The sequence below is a fragment of the Chlorocebus sabaeus genome, chromosome 11, assembly GCF_047675955.1.
Source record: "Chlorocebus sabaeus isolate Y175 chromosome 11, mChlSab1.0.hap1, whole genome shotgun sequence".
Lineage (NCBI taxonomy): Eukaryota > Metazoa > Chordata > Mammalia > Primates > Cercopithecidae > Chlorocebus > Chlorocebus sabaeus.
Window position 1 is genome coordinate 88,071,036 of NC_132914.1, and position 19,524 is coordinate 88,090,559.

Below are 19,524 nucleotides of genomic sequence, written 5' to 3' on the forward strand. Positions count from 1 at the left end.
TGGGCAGAGATTGAGCCACTGTACTCCAGCCTGGGGAATAGAGCAAGGCTCTGCCTCAAAAAAAAAAAAAAAAAAAAGGAAGAAAAGAAAGTAACGCAGAATATTAAACTTCTAGGCATTCACCGTGAAAATATACCATAACTCTCAAATGTCTAGTACTTGCAAAATTCCAAATATATAATAAGTACTCAATAAAGATGGCTTAAAAGAGACATATTTAGTCTTTGAGATATGCTAAATTTTATTTATTCATCGAAACCGGTAAGTAGAAAAATGTTTCAAGGCTTTGGTCCGAATGGCAGGAAAACTGCAACTCTTAAAAATCTTGAGTATTATTAACCGTTTCTGCTACACTTTCCTATTAATTTTATCTTATCTTTTAAAGTTTTCATTTAAAAACGCATTTTTGTTTAGGAGACAAAAGTAAGTGAATTACTTCATGAATTCTAGAGGAACAAATTAAGCATTTGCACAAGTTAAGCATTTGTAATATTATAAAATATTCTGGTAAAATTTTTGTTTGGTTGTGAGCTCTTCTATACTGAAATATGATGTGTACTTTATATATAACAGTTTAATTTTTTATTATTTTCATATTCTTATTACTTCAAAAACAATTGTAAAAATATTATTTTATCCTTTGTATATTGTATATACATTTTGTAACATACCTCAGATCCTATGGGGGGATAAAAATGCCATAAATATGTCTATAGAATTTTTTTTTTGTGCTACTCTTCTATATAGTACAGTGCCTAGCCCATAAATATTCAATAAATGATTTGAAATAGAAGTGAACTAATTGAGCAACTACTATGGATAATGGAAATGCTTATTTGGAGGTTACAATAAACAAATGAGGGTCACAGTTTGGAAACTCTTGCATTAAGTATGATCCAATAGTGAAAACAGACAGGTAGGAGTAGTTTCATAAGTTGTACCATCTCATTTTGAGCTGATATGAGGGAAATACTACATGAAGTTAGCCATACCTTGCTTCAGAAGTAAAGAAAAGTTTTCATTTAAAAGCCCATTTTTGTTTAGGAGACAAAAGTAAGTGAATTAATTCATGAATTCTAGAGGAACAAATTGAGCATTTGAACAAGTTAAGCATTCGTAATATTATAAAATATTCTGGTGAAATTTTTGTTTGGCTGTGAGCTCTTCTATACTGAAATATGATGTGTATTTTATATACAACAGTTTAATTTTGTGTCATAAATGCTAATTATATCAGGCATGACCCATTAATAAAATCAAAATATTAAAAGGGGGAATCTTTCAACTTCAATGGAACCATCTCACAGGATCTATACCTAGGTCAAGGAAGTCTCCAAGTCAATACTGTATAAGATTTTCTTCTGTAATTTTTTATATGTTCCAATATTCTATTGATAATTTCAGATAAAAAGTCTTTAAACTAAAAATATATAACCTTTCTACAATATACCTATGTCTAGAATATAAACCAGATAAATTATTATTTCCAAATATTTATAAATAAATAAATTGATAAATGTGATCATCCTACTTAATTTCAGGTTAATATTTTGAGGAATAGTCAAAGACGGTAGGCAAGTCTTTGTCAGAATCCCAGGATCCACTTGGTAAACATCAGAACTATTTCACTCAGTGGTACAAAAGCCATTATAAAGGCAAAATAAAGAGTCCACTTCAGACTCTTTCAGCTTTTACAAAGTAATTAAGTAGTTTCTGAAGCCTTATTTTATCTCCCAGTCTCTTAGCAGGAACAGAATTAGGATGAGTGCCCAACATCTTTTTCCTATGGAGAATGATTGTTCAAATGGTTGGAATGTGATGCTACTGAGGACCCTATCACTGGTTTGAGTATTCCTTGAGTTAGCTGAATTTGCTCCAAAATAACTAGTCACAGTTGGTCCCCATTTAGAAACACATGATCCCTGTCATAAAAGCCTTAGAATCATATAACATTAAAACTAGAAATAATATTACTTTGTGCTGTAATAAATAATTGCCATCAAATCATTCACTTCATCATATAAAATGTTTTATGTATTTTGCAGATGACATGGAAGCTTGGAGGTTAAGTAAACTGACAGATGTTAACAAGCTAGTGTCAGAACCAGGATTTCTACCAAGTCTGTAAAATCCAAAGGCTATGAAATTACGCTTTACCTCAGGGTTTCTCCTACTTAAAAATTTGCAGATACATTCTCAGGGGTTTGAGAATTCTATTTAAGTAAACAATGCATGGCTGGCATTAGTTCAGCATTTTCTCATGAAAGAAGCAATAATTGGCCCTTATCTAACATTGTATGAAAGCTGAATTATTTTGTCTCCATTTTTTTTAGTATTCATTGATCAGAACGTCCAGTCACTCTGATAGGCATTGGAGACAGACCAGAAATTAAGCACACAAAAATACCTGTTTCATGCAGTATGCATTTCAGTGATGTAAGATAGACAATAAACCATAAATAAATAAATATGCATATAATATAACATAGTGATGTTATTAAAAAATAAAACAGGGCATGGTGGAAACAAGGAGATCCAAGGGGTTATGGAGTTACCTTTAAAAACAGAGTTGTTAATAAAGACCTCATTAAGAGGGTGATATTTAATCCAAAAACTGAGTGGGATAATCCAGTGGAGCACGTCTTGAGGTTTTCTGGAAATCCAGATTGGGGTAGTCCTAGTAGAGAGCAGGAGGCTTCAAGTTGTTGGCTGAAATAGAGGATTAGCATATACTTTATTATACAGGTGCAAAATGAGCAAGGTGAAAGTAGTAGGAGAGAGAAGGAATGTGGATAGTTTAAGAAGGAATGGGAGCACTTGGAAGGTTTTGAGTATAGCATTAAACTCATGTGGAATATTTGGAAAAAATTACTCTTACTGCACTGTCAAAAATAGAGAGTAAATGTACAAAATAAGAAGCAGTGAGTCAGTTAGGATGCTATGGCAAACGTCCAAGAAAGAGAGGTTGTTGCCATCACAACACAGCTTGTTGCCATCACATGGGAGATGTTGGTGACTTAGAAGAGAGTGAGAATAATGAGATGGTAAGATGCTAGAATCTGGATATATTTTAAGGGTAGAGCAAAGAGGATTTTTTGTAGTGAGAGGTGAAGCCAGCTGGGCTTCTGGGTGAGGTGGGGACTTGAAGAACTTTTCTGTCTAGCTAAAGGATTGTAAATGCACCAATCAGCACTCTGTAAAAATGCACCAATCATCACTCTGTGTCTAGCTAAAGGATTGTAAACACACCAACCAGCACTCTGTAAAATGGACCAATCAGCAGATGTGGGTGGGGTCAAATAAGGTAATAAAAGCTGGCCACCCAGCCAGCAGCGGCAACCCACTTGGGTTGTCTTGCATGCTATGGAAGCTTTGTTCTTTTGCTCTTCACAATGAATCTTGCTGCTGCTCACTGTTTAGGTCCATACTACCTTTATGAGCTGTAACACTCACTGCAAAGGTCTACAGCTTCACTCCTGAAGTCAGCGAGACCATGAACCCACCAGAAGGAACAAACAACTCCGGACTTGCCACCTTTAAGAGCTATAACACTCACTGCAAAGGTCTGTGGCTTCACTCCTGAAGTCAGCAAGACCATAAACCCAATGGAATGAAGAAACTCCAGACACATCTGAACATCTGAAGGAACAAACTCCAGACACACCATCTTTAAGAACTGTAACACTCACCACAAGGGTCCATGGCTTCATTCTTGAAGTCAGTGAGAGCAAGAACCCACCGGAAGGAACAAATTCCGGACACAGTAGGAGGGTGTGGATTGAATGCATGGCTAAAGACGTCTTCAAGTTTTAATGCCTAAGAACTCAAGAGCAAGTTACCCTTTATGAGATGAGGAAATCTTTGTGAAAATAGAGTTTGGGAAAGGAAGAAAAAAAATTACAGATTTGAAGATGTTTTTGTTTGTCGTTGATATGTTAGGTTTGGAATGCCTATTAGCCACCCAAGTGGAGTTATTAGTGAAGTGAAATATTCACTAAGCCTGAAAGAGATATGAACTGGAGATGTAACTTTGGAAGCAAATAGCATAAAGATGGATATATGGGCATGAGTATGCAAGAAAGAGAATGACACACTGAGTAAGCGGTATAGATAGGAATGAGTTAGGAGCACTGGGCCATATACCTCTAATTTTAGAGTTCAGGGAAATTAGAAGAAATCAGTAAAGGAAAGGAAAGGAAAATTAAAAAGCAACAAGAGAAATGGAAGAAAAGCTAGAAAGTATTGTATACTGAAAGCCAAATAACAAACATGTTTCAGTGTAATCAGATGTGTCCGATGCTGCTGATCGTTAAATATGAGTAAGACTAACAACTAACCCTTGGATTAGCAACTAGGGGTCACCAGTCTTCTCACTAAGCAGTTCGAATCAAGAGGTGGCCTCCAAGCGTAACAGGAAGACATTATAGAGAACAATATTTTATTTCTTAATTAAGCTAATAAAATGAGAATGTTTGTTATTACGGCAGTATTGTTTGCAGTGTATTTTTATTTGCTTCAAGGAACAATTTTTCATTATGTAGCAACTTTAAAATTTTGCAGTTACATTTTGGGGCACACTACTTGATTGATGGACCCATGTAAATAGTCATTATTATATTTAAAAATTATTCATTACGGAAAAGAAACACTAAAGCAGTGGTCATTTTACTTTTATAGATTTGTTCATTTTTAATTTGTAAATCCATTTGGTTTCATTGTTTTTATTAAATTTTAAGCATAAGGAGTTTATATCTACTACGTTTGATCATATTTGTTTAAAATTACAACAAAAGACAGTTAAATCAACATGATGGAGTATCAGAAAATTGTTTTTTCTAAGAAGGAAGCTGGACATTGCTCAACAACCACAAACTGCACCATACTACGCTGTTTCCTAGCAGACACCAATCAAGGTTGGAAGGAAAGGAAACTATTATTATTGTCAACTATCAAATATCATAGGTTTATGTGAGTGAAGGGTAGGAGAATACGCCACCCCAATATACACTGCTTTGGCATAAGGTATATTTTGAGCTAAATTATTTTAAAAACTAAAACAAAACCTAAACACCAGTTATAGGAAGGGAACTCTGACCCTCTGTTTCTCTTCCTAAAAGGAGAAGATGGAAGATGTCTTCAGTATATCAGGAAAAAGTAAAATTCTTATTACCAGGGATAAGAAATTGAGATCAAGAGAATCCTGTATAAACAGACCTTCTCAAAAGAATTCGTACTTTTTAAGTTGTTTTTTATTTGCATAAACTTATGGAGTACGAGTGTAATTTCATTACATGGATAGATTGCACAATGATAGCCAGGGCTTCTTTTATTGCATTAGCCTGTCCGCATAGTTCAGTTACTTTTTTACAACTGCCTGTCTTTGTTCGAACTAAACAGTCGGTTTCGAGAAAAACATTCAGGTTTTTTGTCATTTCGTTTTGGGTCATCATTTCTATGTAAGGATTCCTGTGCCTTATTAAGTTTATATTGAATATATTTGTTTGCTTTTTTCCTGCTAAGCTGTTTTATGTCACTTTAATTCTTAGGCCCTGATAAAAATGCCTAAGAAGGTAGAAGTAAAATTTAGACTCCCTGACATGAATAATAAGTTTATAGAACACTGTTTGACATGTGATAAGTGTAATTTAAGTGTTTGCTGTTGTTATTACTGAAAATATGGGAGATACTGAGTATCTGGAAAGCTGCACAAATTATTTTGCATTTAATTGTATAATAATATAATCCTAGTTCCGTAAGAAACTTTCACTTCTTCTTATGATTTTGTATACCACCCTCAGTTAGAAACAAAGTAAAAAATTAGATACTGAAAAAAATTGTGAAATATAACAGATCCTGAAATTATTTTACAAAGACGATATACAGTATTCTAAGTTTGGGGCTCTTGACATCTTAATTTTGATTTTAATTTTAGCTATTAAAGTTAATAAATGCATCACAAGTTTTTAAGGTTGTCTTAGTCGTTTGTGTCTCATATTTCATGCCATCATTATATGAAGAAATCATGTTTGTGTGCCCTCAACTGAAAGAATTTGCCATCTGTTAACTCTCTCTCTATATATATATATATATGTGTGTATATATATATGATTTATCTTTTCTTTTTATTGTTATTATACTTTAAGTTATGGGGTACATGTGCACAACGTGCAGGTTTGTTACATAGGTATACATGTGCCATGTTGATTTGCTGCACCCATCGACTCATCATTTACATTAGGTATTTCTTCTAGTGCTATCCCTCCCCCAGTCCTCCACCTTCCAACAAGTCCCGGTGTGTGATTTTCCTGCCCTATGTCCATGTGTTCTTATTGTTCACTTCCCACTTATGAGTGAAAATATGAGGTGTTTGATTTTCTCTTCTTGTGTTACTTTGATGAGAATGATGCTTTCCAGTTTCATCCATGTTCCTTCAAAGGACATGAACTCGTCCTTTTTTGTGGCTACATAGTATTCTATGGTGTATGGTGTATATATGCCACATTTTCTTTATCAAGTCTATCATTGATGGACATTTGGGTTGGTTCCAAGTCTTTGCTATTGTGAACAGTGCTGCAACAAGCCTACATATGCATGTGTCTTTATAGTAGAATGAGTTATAATCCTTTGGGTACATACCCAGTAATGTGATTGCTGGGTCAAATGGTATTTCTGGTTCTAGATCCTTGAGGAATTGCCCCACTGTCTTCTACAACGATTGAACTAATATGCAATCCCACCAACAGTGTGAAAGCATTCCTACGTCTCCACAGCCTTTCCAGCATCTGTTGTTTCCTGACTTTTTAACGGTCACCATTCTAACTGGTGTGAGATGGTATCACATCGTGGTTTTGATTTGCATTTCTCTAACGACCAGTGACGATGAGCATTTTTTCATAAGTTTGTTGGCTGCATAAATGTCTTCTTTTTAGAAGTGTCTGTTCATATCCTTCACCCACTTTTTGATGGGGTTGGTTTTTTTTTTCTTGTAAATTTAAGTTCTTTGTAGATTCTGGATATTAGCCCTTTGTCAGATGGATAGATTGCAAAAATTTTCTCCCATTCTGTAGGTTGCCTGTTCACTCTGATGATAGTTTCCTTTGCTGTTCAGAAGCTCTTTAGTTTAATTACATCCCATGTGTCAATTTTGGCTTTTGTTGACTTTGCTTTTGGTGTTTTAGTCATGAAGTCTTTGCCCATGCATATGTTCTGCATGTTATTGCCTAGATTTTCTTCCAGGGTTTTTATTGTTTTAGGTCTTACATTTAAGTCTTTAATACATCTTGAGTTAATTTTTGCATAAAGTGTAAAGAAAGGATCCAGTTTCAGCTTTGTGTACATGGCTAGACAGTTTTCCCAGCACCATTTATTAAATAGGAATTATTTCCCCATTGCTTGTTTGTGTCAGGTTTATCACAGATCAGTTGGTTGTAAATATGTGGTGTTATTTCTAAGCCTCTGTTCTGTTCTACTGGTCTATACATCTGTTTTGGTACCAGTACCATGCTGTTTTGGTTACTGTAGACTTGTAGTATAGTTTGAAGTCAGGTAGCGTGATGCCTCCAGCGTTGTTCTTTTTGTTTAGGATTGGCTTGGATATGTGGGCTCTTTTTTGATTCCATATTAAATTTAAAGTAGTTTTTCCAAATTCTGTGAAGAAAGTCAGTGGTGGCTTGATGGGGATAGCATTGAATCTATAAATTATCTTGGGCAGTATGGCCATTTTCATGATATTGATTATTTCTATCCATGAGCATGGAATGTTCTTCCATTTGTTTGTGTCCTCTTTTATTTCCTTAAGCAGTGATCTGTAGTTCACCTTGAAGAGGTCCTTTGCATCCCTTCTAAGTTGGATTCCTAGATATTTTATTCTCTTTGTAGCAATTGTGAATGGGAGTTCATTCATGATTTGGCTCTCTGTTATTGGTATACAGGAATGCTTGTAATTTTTGCACATTGATTTTGTATCCTGAGACTTTGCTGAAGTTGCTTATCAGCTGAAGGAGTTTGGGGCTGAGATGATGGAGTTTTCTAAATATACAATCATACCATCTGCAAACAGAGACAATTTCTTCTTTTCCTAATTGAATACCTTTATTTCTTCCTTTTGCCTGATTGTCCTGGCCAGAACTTTTAATACAATGCTGAATAGGAATGGGGAGAGAGGGCATCCTTGTCTTATGCAGGTTTTCAAAGGGAATGCTTCCAGTTTTTGCCCATTCAGTATAATATTGGATGTGAGTTTGTCATAAATAGGTCTTATTATTTTGAGATACATTCCATCAATACCTAGTTTACTGACAGTTTCTAGCATGAAGGGCTGTTGAATTTTGTCAAAGGCTTCTTCTCCCTCTATTGAGATAATAATATGTTTTTTGTCACTGGTTCTGTTTATGTGATGGATTATGTTTATTTATTTGTGTATGTTGAATCAGCCTTGCATCCCAGTGATGAAGCCGACTTGATCGTGGTGGATAAGCTTTTTGATGTGCTGCTGTATTTGGTTTGCCAGTATTTTATTGAGGATTTTCACATCAATGTTCATCAGTGATATTGGCCTAAAATGTTCTTTTTTCACAACCTGTCATTGTTCACAACCTGTCTATGCCAGGTTGTGGTGGCAAGATGATGGTGGTCTCATAAAATGAGTTAGGGAGGGTTCCCTGTTTTTCTATTTGTTGGAATAGTTACAGAAGGAAAGGTACAAGCTCCTCTTTGCACCTCTGGTAGAATTTGGCTGTGAACCCGTCTGGTCCTGGACTTTTTTTGGTTAATAGGCTATTAATTACTGCCTCAATTTCAAAACCTGTTATCGGTCTATTCAGAGATTCCACTTCTTACTGGTTTAGTCTTGGGAGGGTGTATGTGTCCAGGAATTTATCCATTTCTTTTAGATTTCCTAGTTTATTTGCATAGAGGTGCTTATAGTATTCTCTGATGGTAGTTTGTATTTCTGTGGGATTGGTGGTGATATCCCCTTTATCATTTTTTATTGCATCTATTTGATTCTTCTCTCTTTTCTTCTGTATTAATCTGGCTAACCGTCTATCTATTTTGTTGATCTTTTCAAAAAACCTCCTCCTGGATTCATTGATTTTTTGAAGGGCTTTTTGTGTCTCTATCTCCTTCAGTTATGCTCTGATCTTAGTTATTTCTTGTCTTCTGCTAGCTTTTGAATTTGTTTGCTCTTGCTTCTCTAGCTCCTTTAATTGTGATGTTAGGGTGTCAATTTTAGATCTTTCCTGCTTTCTCTTGTGGGCATTTAGTGCTATAAATTTCCCTCTACACACTGCTTCAAATGTGTCCCAGAGATTCTGGTATGTTGTGTCTTTGTTCTCATTGGTTTCAAAGAACATCTTTATTTCTGCCTTCATTTCATTATTTACCCTGTAGTCATTCTGGAGCAGTTGTTCAGTTTCCATGTAGTTGTGTGGTTTTGAGTGAGTTTCTTAATTCTGAGTTCTAATTTGATTGCACTGTGGTCTGAGAGACAGTTTGTGGTGATTTCTGTTCTTTTACATTTGGTGAGGAGTGTTTTACTTCCAATTATGTGGTCAATTTTAGAATAAGTGTGATGTGGTGCTGAGAAGAATGCATATTCTGTTGATTAGGGGTGGAGAATTCTGTAGATGTCTATTAGGTCTGCTTGGTCCAGAGCTGAGTTCAAGTCCTGATTATCATTGTTAATTTTCTGTTTTGTTGATCTGCCTAATATTTACAGTGGGGTGTTAAAGTCTCCCATTATTCTTGTGTGGGAGTCTAAGTCTCTTTGTAGGTCTCTAAGAACTTGCTTTATGAATCTGGGTGCTCCTGTATTGGGTGCATATGTATTTAGGATAGTTAGTTCTTCTTGTTGCATTGATCCCTTTACCATTATGTAATGGCCTTCTTTGTCTTGTTTGATCTTTGTTGGTTTAAAGTCTGTTTTACCAGAGACTATGATTGCAACCCCTGCTTTTTTTGGTTTTCATTTTCATATTAAACATTCATCCATCCCTTTGTTTTGAGCCTATGTGTGTCTTTGCACATGAGATGGGTCTCCTGAATATAGCACACTGGTGGGTCTTGACTCTTTATCCAATTTGAGAGTCTGTGTCTTTTAATTGGGGCATTTAGCCCTTTTACATTTAAGGTTAATATTGTTTGTGTGAATTTGATCCTGTCATTTTGATGCTAGCTGCTTATTGTGTTTGTTAGTTGATGCAGTTTCTTCATAGCTTCAATGGTCTTTACAATTTGGCATACTTTTGCAGTGACTGGGACTGGTTGTTTCTTTCAATGGTTAGTGCTTCCTTCAGGAGTTGTAAGGCAGGCATGGTGGTGACAAAATCTCTTAGCATTTGCCTGTCTGTAGAGGTTTTTATTTCTCCTTCACTTATAAAGCTTAGCTTGACTGGATATGAAATTCTGGGTTGAACATTCTTTTCTTTAAGGATATTGAATATTGGCCCCACTCTCTTCTTGCTTGTTGAGTGTCTGATGAGAGATCTGCTGTTGGTCTGATGGGCTTCCCTTTATGGGTAACCCAACCTTTCTCTCTGGCTACCTTTAACATTTTTTCCTTCATTTCAACCTTGGCGAATCTGACAATTATGTGTCTTGTGGGTTACTTGTCTCGAGGAATATCTTTGTGTTGCTCTCCGTATTTCCTAAATTTGAATGTTAGCCTGCCTTGCTAGGTTGGGGAAGTTCTCCTGGGCAATATCCTGAACAGTGTTTTCCAACATGGTTCCATTCTCCCCATCACTTTCAGGTACACCAATCAAACATAGATTTGGTCTTTACACGTAGTCCCATTTTTCAATCACTGATATGCTTTCTTCTGCTTGATGGATTTGGCTATTGAAACTTGTGTATGCTCCACAAAGATGTTGTCCTGTTTTATTTTCAGCTCCATCAGGTCATTTGCATTCTTCCTTACACTGGTTATTCTAGTTAGTAATTTGTCTAACCTTTTTTCAAGGTTCTTAGCTGCTTTGCATTGGGTTAGAGCATGATCCTTTAGCTCAGAGGAGTTTGTTGTTACCAACTTCTGAAGCCTACTTCTGTCAATTCTTCAAACTCATTCTCCATCAAATTTTGTTCGCTTGCTGGTGAGGAGTTGTGATCCTTTGGAGGAAAAGAGGCATTCTGATTTTTGGAATTTTCAGCTTTTCGACACTGGTTTCTACCCATCTTTGTGATTTTATCTACCTTTGGTCTTTGATGTTGGTGACCTACAGATGGGGTTTTGGTGTGGACCTGCTTTTGGTTGATGTTGATGCTATTCCTTTCTGTTTGTTTGTTTTCCTTCTAACAATCAGGCTTCTCAGCTACAGGTCTTTTGGAGTTTGCTGGAGGTCCACTCCAGACCCTGTTTGCCTGGGTATCACCAGCGGAGGCTGCAGAACAGCAAGTATTGCTGCCTGATCCTTCCTCTGGAAGCCTCATCCCAGAGGGGCAACCACCAGATGCCAGTGAGAGCTCTCGTGTATGAGGTGTCTGTCAGCCCCTACTGGGAGGTGTCTCCCAGTCAGGCTACATGGGGGTCAGGAACCCACTTGAGGAGGCAGTCTGTCCATTATCAGAGCTCGAAATCTGTGGTGGGAGAACAACTGTTCTCTTCAGAGCTGCCAGTCAGGGACACTTAAGACTGCTGAAGCTGTGCCCACAGCTACCCTTTCCCCTAGGTGGTCTGTACCAGGGAGATGGGGGTTTTATCTATAAGTCACTGACTAGGGCTTCTGCCTTTTGTTTAGAGATGACCTACCCATAGAAGTGGAATCTAAAGAGGCAATTGGACTTGCTGAGCTGTGGTGGCCTCTGCCCAGTTAGAGCTTTGTTTACACTGTGAGCATAAAACTGCCTACTCAAGTCTCAGCAATGGCAGTTGCCCCTCCCCCCACCAAGCTTGAGCGTCCCAAGTCAATCTCAGACTGCTATGCTAGCAATGAGAATTTCAAGCCAATGTATCTTAGCTTGCTGGGCTCCATGGGCATCGGACACACCAAACCAAGCACCAGAGGGAATCTCCTGGTCTGCTCATTGCAAAGACCATGAGAAAAGCACAGTATCTGGGCAGTAGTGTACAGTTCCTCTAAGTACAGTCTCTCATGGCTTCCCTTGGCTAAGAAAGGGAAATACCCCAACCCCTTATGCTTCCTGGTTGAGGTGATGCCCCACCCTGCTTTGGGTCACCCTCTGTGGGCTGCACCCACTGTCCAACCAGTCCCAATGAGATGAACCAGGTACCTCAGTTGGAAATGTAGAAATTACCTGCCTTCTGCATCAGTCTCACTGGGAGCTGCAGACTGAGCTGTTCCTATTAGGCCATCTTGCTGGAAATCCCCGAGATTTATATAATTTATATGTACATATATAATGCATTTATATGTATTATATATGTTATATGCTGATATGGTTTGTCTGTGTCCCCACTCAAATCTCAGCTTGAATTGTATCTCTCAGCATTCCCAGATTTTGTGGAAGGGACCCACGGGGAGGTAGTTGAATCATGGGGGCCGGTCTTTCCCATGCTATTCTCACAATAGTAAAAAGATCTCACAAGATCTGATGGGTTTATCAGTGGTTTCCACTTTTGCTTCTTCCTCATTTTTCTCTTGCCACTGCCATGTAAAAAGTGCCTTTCACCTCCCACCATGATTCTGAAGCCTCCCCAGCCATGTGAAACTGTAAGTCCAATTAAACCTCTTTTTCTTCCCAGTCTTGGGTATGTCTTTATCAGCAGCATTAAAACAGAGTAATACATATACTATATAAAATATTATATATTATATAGTGTGTGTGTGTACATACACATATACACAAATTCACACAAATACATATTTGTACATGGTGTGGAAGAACATGATTTCTAGTATAGATACATTGTATGGTTATATTTTTATAATCATATGCATATATCTATGTATAAAATACTTAGCTTTTACTACCATATAAAGTAAAAATCTTTTAATGTAATTTCTTTGTGCAGATAAATGGTAAACGTAATATGTGTAATTTTAGAAAACAAATAATAAGGACTCCATTATTAATTTCTAATTTTTATCACAATAATATGTCCAATAGTTACCTTGGAAAGTAAGGTAAGGTCTTATAATCTAAAATATATTTTCAGTACTACGTCTGGGTATTTACATGGGAATCAATTTTTCTCCCCCAACAGGCATATTTCCTGAATCCATCTTTAAAGTCTTCTACATATTTAAGGACAACATAGTTAGAGGTCTTTGAAACAACTTAAGCTTAAATTTTCTGTCTCTATGCTCTCTGTATTTCACGGACTGCTCGAGGCCAATTCCATGTGAAAGACTCCCAACTGTTTTACTTTGTTGGAAGAAACAAGGGGAAAAAAGAATGTCTTAAATTAATTTTTAGACCATACTTGGTCCAGATTTTCTTTCTTTTCATAACCTCTTCTGTTTTTTTGGTATTATTGAGGTTCTTTAAACACGGCCTTGAGCTATTCATTGCAAGTGATTCACTACCAAAAGACTTTTTGTTAAAGGACTTGATTTCGGTTCTAGGAAAAGAAAACTATGAAACTCACAATTCTCTTTTGAAATGTATCACTGAAACCAACGAATGCCGGTTTTCAGCATTAAAAATAATTTAGGTAAGAAAACAAAATTGTATAACTTTATTTGAAGAATTTTTAGCCTTCAAGTACCATGCTTTTAGATAAAAATACATTTTATTTCTAATGCTTCCTAACAAAGACGCTCCTTGATCTAACTTAGTCATACTTTGCTAAGGCCTCAGCCTTCAATGTCTGTCCTTGTTGGGCATCCATCACCCAGTTTTAGGAAAATCTTTGCTAAATCAGTTTAGCAAGAACTGTTATTTCATCACTCTGGCCTGCCTTCAGTAAGAATTCTGTTAAGTCAGTTTAAACAGAAACCTTCTTACCCAAGACATTTCCTCTTATAATTCCATCCACCAATGCCCCTACCCTACTCTCCTCTGTGGCTACAAATTGCCACTTTTCCTTCTTGTATTCTGAATTGAAGCCAGTTCTATATTAAGATTTCTTTTTTTACCTATTACAATAGTTCCTAAGTAAAACCTGTTTTACCACGTTAACTGCTATCCATATCTGGTTTTTCTTTGACAATTCCTATTCAGTCTTTGGGATTTTCCCTACACAAACTTGGTTTCATACACACTGGGTTATTTTAATCTGTAATTCCTTTAAATACAATGTCAAACACTTCTAAATCTTCACTTTGTTGGTTTTTTAAGTGCAAAATATATTCTTATTCCACACAATTGGATATATTTTCTTTATTATATTCTCTTGTATGTTAAAAAAAGTCAAACTATCCCATATATTCATATTTATAACCCATTTTACATTCTGTTTCATTCTGTCTTGATATTTGAGCTGAGCTCTGGCAAAAGAATGGGTAGTTTTTGTCTCACATGTTTTGTACATGTGTCCTGCTTTACTTTTGTAAATGTTGCTGAAATGTGCAGTCAATGTTTTAGCCCTTTGGGCACCCATCAGGCACCAATTGTTTACAGAAGGAAACTGGGTAGCAAGAATTTAAACTGCCTTGAAATCATTAGATGAATAGCTTTCCCTTGAGTTTCACATCTCCCTGAAAAGTCTTACTGGAGAACCCATTATATTCTCTTCCCCTGGTACTGATCAAGGAAAACAAAAATAGAAGCATTATTGAGTGCAATGTTGATTTTGAGACTAGGCATTGTTTAAAAAGAGAATGCTAGGAAGCTGCTATAAAGTACAAACATTTATCCCAGCGTAATAGACAATGCCAATTGTTTTGCCTCAAAGTCCAGAGTCTTTTAAAAAGCTTTTTTTTTTCCAGTGAACAAATCTCAAGAGAAATTGCTGAAATTATTTCTCTAAGTGATAAGCACGTGGATGTTGCTCATTTTATGAAGCAAATAAGACTGCATATGAATTAAAGCGGATTTAAGCTTTTTAACAATAAGACTAAATGATCAATGTAAAAAATGATCAGGTACATACAGCTAGTCAAAACTACAAATAGGATCAACAACTCTCAGTTTTTTTTTTTAAATATATATATATAACATGGACACTTATTATTTATTGCAACATTCTCTGAATGCATATGCCATGTGATTATTGGATGTAGACTATGAGAAGAGAATTTTTAAGTAAAGGTAGGTAAAGTAAGCATCTCTGTCTTTTCCTTTGAATATATTTGAGATGCTTGAATACAAAGAAAACACAGACCAACTACTCACTATAATATAAGGCTTGCATTTGAACTTTTGGGGACTTGAATAATAAAGCTAATATAGAAATACCAGTAAATGTGGCTATTTTTCATCTGTACAACTGGTGTTCAAACAGGAGCATTAATATGTTTCTCCCAAAACAGCCCATGTGAAAGGACTACTACTCACATCAATGTCACTTTTAACACTCTATTAGTGCCATACTTTTAAACAAATAAAAAAACTTCCTCAACCACTCCAAGCTCAGAAAATATACCGAAATAAATATATATTTATAGTCCAAGAAATGAGAATGTGTTGCTTTTGTCTGGTTGTTACCGCAGAATAATGAAGGTCAGTAGTTGTTAATAAATATGATCATTTACACAAATGCTACAAATCACACAGATGCCCCTGGCAAAGGGTCTTTTACAGGCCTCATAAGTCATTTAAATAGTTAAAATCTCTCAGTGTGATAAAAGGCTTTTTTCTAAATGCAGTCTATGATCATTCAGGATATTAAGCCTAATTTGACTGGCTCTCTCTTCAGTAGAGAAGGAAAACCAGTGGGCCCGCATAGAGTCATCATTTAATGCATTTTAGCCAAAAAATTGTTTGGTCTCATGCTGGCTGTACTGGGATTATTGTCATCTTTGTTGAGCATCTAGTTATATGGTGGCTGTAAAAAAAACTACTTTGGGACCACATTTTAAATTGTGAAAACATTTGATTTAGTGACACCTTCATCCTAATTTAAATAAGATGTGGATTTCAGGTAGAATTTAAAGAGGCCTAAATGTAAGTGCATGTGTATGTATCCGTTGTCATTACATAGCTATAAATTCAGTTTTCAAAAGCCTGGTCACTTGGCTAACAGCACCGGATCTATGGACTTGTCTCTTTCAATCTAGTAAGTAGAGAGGAAGCACAAATCCTGGACCTGTATATAGGAAAATGGGAATAAAGTAGGGAAGGAAATACCTGCATGAACCGGTTCAACTTTATTAGGTACACATTTCTCTTTTTTTCAGCAGAAAGTTATTTATGGTTAACTTCCAACAGATCTCACATCCACTATTTTCTCTCTCCTTGAAACATTTTAGGGTAGCAGTGCCAGTTGAGGTAGTTTCACAGCTTTTTATAGACTTGAACACATCCCTCCTATCCTCAGGTCTCTTTCACAAGGTAAATACTTGTCCCAATTCCTTTTGCATTTAAAAATATATACTTAAATGACCGATGAACTTTAGCCAAAAGCCATAGTCTTTACAGATTGTTAATCACCAGATTAACTGAAAGCTCCCCATAAATTCCTGTTTCTGAAATGGGAACTTGCAATTAAATTAACCAATTTCTTTATAACTTTATTTGCTTCAAGAGTAACAGAATGTGATTTTGCTGATGGCACTCATACTAGCAGAGACTTAATTTACAAAGTAATGCTTTTGAGATCTATTAGACTGAAATGGAACACTCAGAATAGCAACAAATTGTGGCTAAGTGGACATTAGAGCCTGACTAGTTGTTTCTGTGTTTCACATGCTTCCTCCCAACCACGCTCAAAATATAACTAAAACTATTTGGATACAATTTAAAAATGAGGAACAATATTAAATTGAGTGATGGGTTTGCTAACTGGGCTTTGAGAAATCCTAAGGTTTCTGAAGAAAACCTTAGTTCCAGCTTTGAAATGAGGAATAAAATCCAAGAGACAAGTAGGCAGGCCCCATTTCAAACCAAGCAACTCCACTTTCTTCTTTTGCACATTGAACTACAACTGCTTCAAATATGTGTCTCATTGACCTTGAAGTTAAAGAAAAAAAGTTACTTGATGTCATAAACCAATTGTCTAGAATACACTTTAAAAAATTGTTCATTAATATTATTGGATGTTTAAATTAGTTGGCATTCTTAGTTCTAAAATCTTGTTTGTCTTACTTTGTATATCTTTGATCTTCTAGCTTGTACAAGAGTCAAATCATGTCATCTGAAAATAATTTTAAAATAATCAATTTACAATGAACCCTTGGAGGGTAAATGAAACAATTTTGCCTAATTCCAAGAACTGTTTCAAACTCCAAAAGGTGTAAGACTCAATCACAGTGTATTTTTGAGAGAAAGTTAGTCCATTAGTGTTTGTTTGTTTTAACTAACATTAAGTTGCAGATATACTAATGTAATTTTTTATTGTTAAAAGAAGTTGTGCAGAAAAAAAGCTGAATTGGAGAAAATCATAAAACTGAATGACCTAATAAATTTTACCAAGGAAACTAATCTTATATTCTCTATAGGCAAACATTTATTCTAAACACAATAACAAAAGCAGAACCTTGTTTCTTAGTTACTTAATTTTTAATTTTCATTTCTGTTCGTAGAGAAATTTTGTTGATCTGTACCGAGAGAATTCCTTTAGTAGTTATTATGGTTTGGCTGTTTCTCCACCCAAATCTCATCTTCAATCATAATCCCGATAATCCCCACGTGACTAGGGAAAGATTTGGAGGGAAGTGATTGGATTATGAGGGGAGTTTCTGCCATGCTGTTCTCCTGATAGTGAGTGAATTCTCACAAGATCTGATGGTTTTATGAATGATAGTTTTTCTTGCGCTCTCATACATTCACTTCTCTCATCTACTGCCAGGTAAGACGTTCCTCTCCCACTTCCACCATGACTGTAAGTTTCCTGAGGCCTTTCCAGCCATGCAGAACTGTGAATCTATTACATCTCTTTTCTTTATAAATTACCCAGTCTCAGAAAGTATCTTTATAGTAGTATGATAATGGACTAATACAGTAGCCCTGAACTTTGATAAATTTGTGTTTCCAAAACTGGTAATAGGGAAGAAAGAGAAACTCAGTAGTCTTTTTAGACCTGCCAACTTATGAAAACTTTCCAACAGAAGCATCAAAATTTTTCCTGACATGTCAAGTTCCAGTCTAGCAAAGATATTCACTACTTACAAAAGTGGTAAACATAGGAAATCTGGAAAATGAAGAACGGCATAAAGAAGACAGTAAAAATCCACAAATTCATCACTTGACAACATTTTGGTTTATTTCATTTTTCCAAGTCATTTTACTATGCACATGTATTGAGATGCATGTGTGGACATAAGCTTAACTTGATTTTATTTTTAGTGAATTACTCCTAATGAAGATATGTTGGGAAAACTTATTAATTCAAAAATTATTAGTAGTAATATCACCATTTTGAATTGTTCCATACTTCGTAAGACATTAAAAATTCATTCCTAAAAAATAAAATGCTTCTCAAAGTAGAAATGCTCTAAGCAAGAAGAGCAGCTAAGATCATATATGAGTGTGTAGTTGACTATACACTTGTCTATATAAATAATAGAGGGTTTCGCCACAAAAGAGATTTCCTAAGTGGCTTGAAAGCTGGTGATTACAGATGAAATTAACACATATCCTTTAGAATTGTAGCTGCTGCTTTAATATCCCAATGAACTTTTTCACTTTGTGGTCATCATAGTAATCACCAGAATGTTTGACACAAGCATAAAATGTGTTGTATCTTGTAGAGAGTTAGGGTAGATGTTAAACTCTTTAGGGAACATTTAAGTATCACCTAAGGAGGCAGAAAGGAAGACAGAAATTAAATGAATAAATCACTCAAGGTCACAGAGCAAAGTTGAGTCAGGAACTCACATACATTTTCACACAAAAAAGTATGTACTTTATACATTTCCTTAGTACCTAACTTTTACAGGAAAAAAAAAAATGCCTCCCACTAGAAGGTTGATCTGCTTCCATACTAAATCAAATTGAATTAATTTAACATAACCTCACTTCAAAATATACCTTTCTTGAGTTTGCTTATTTCATCAGGAAAAGCAAACCAAACTAACTTTCCAATTATCTTTGTAATGGACTTTAATTACTTTATAGTCATTTAAGTGGTATTATATGACTATGAAAAACAAAATGGTATTTCTTTATTTTTATTTAGTTTGTTTTACTAGCACAGATAATAAATAGACAGAAGTGTCGGAGGAAGCATTTAATTTATCTGCAGTGTACCAAACCAGAAAAGAATACTTTTGCAAGACAACATTTCTGTCAAAAAATAGCTGTACACTGGTGGTTATTCTGATTCATTTTTGATTTGCCTGATGAATCTTGTTTGATGGTTCTGTGTTCTCAGACTAAATTAGAAAAATTTATTCTTTCCTATTCATTACTTAGATTAAATACAATCTAACACCATTGTGCCTTTTATTCTTCCCTTCCAGGTGTAGATTTCAACTGAAACAATTTTAAACTAGAACAAGATTACATTATTGATATAATTTGAAA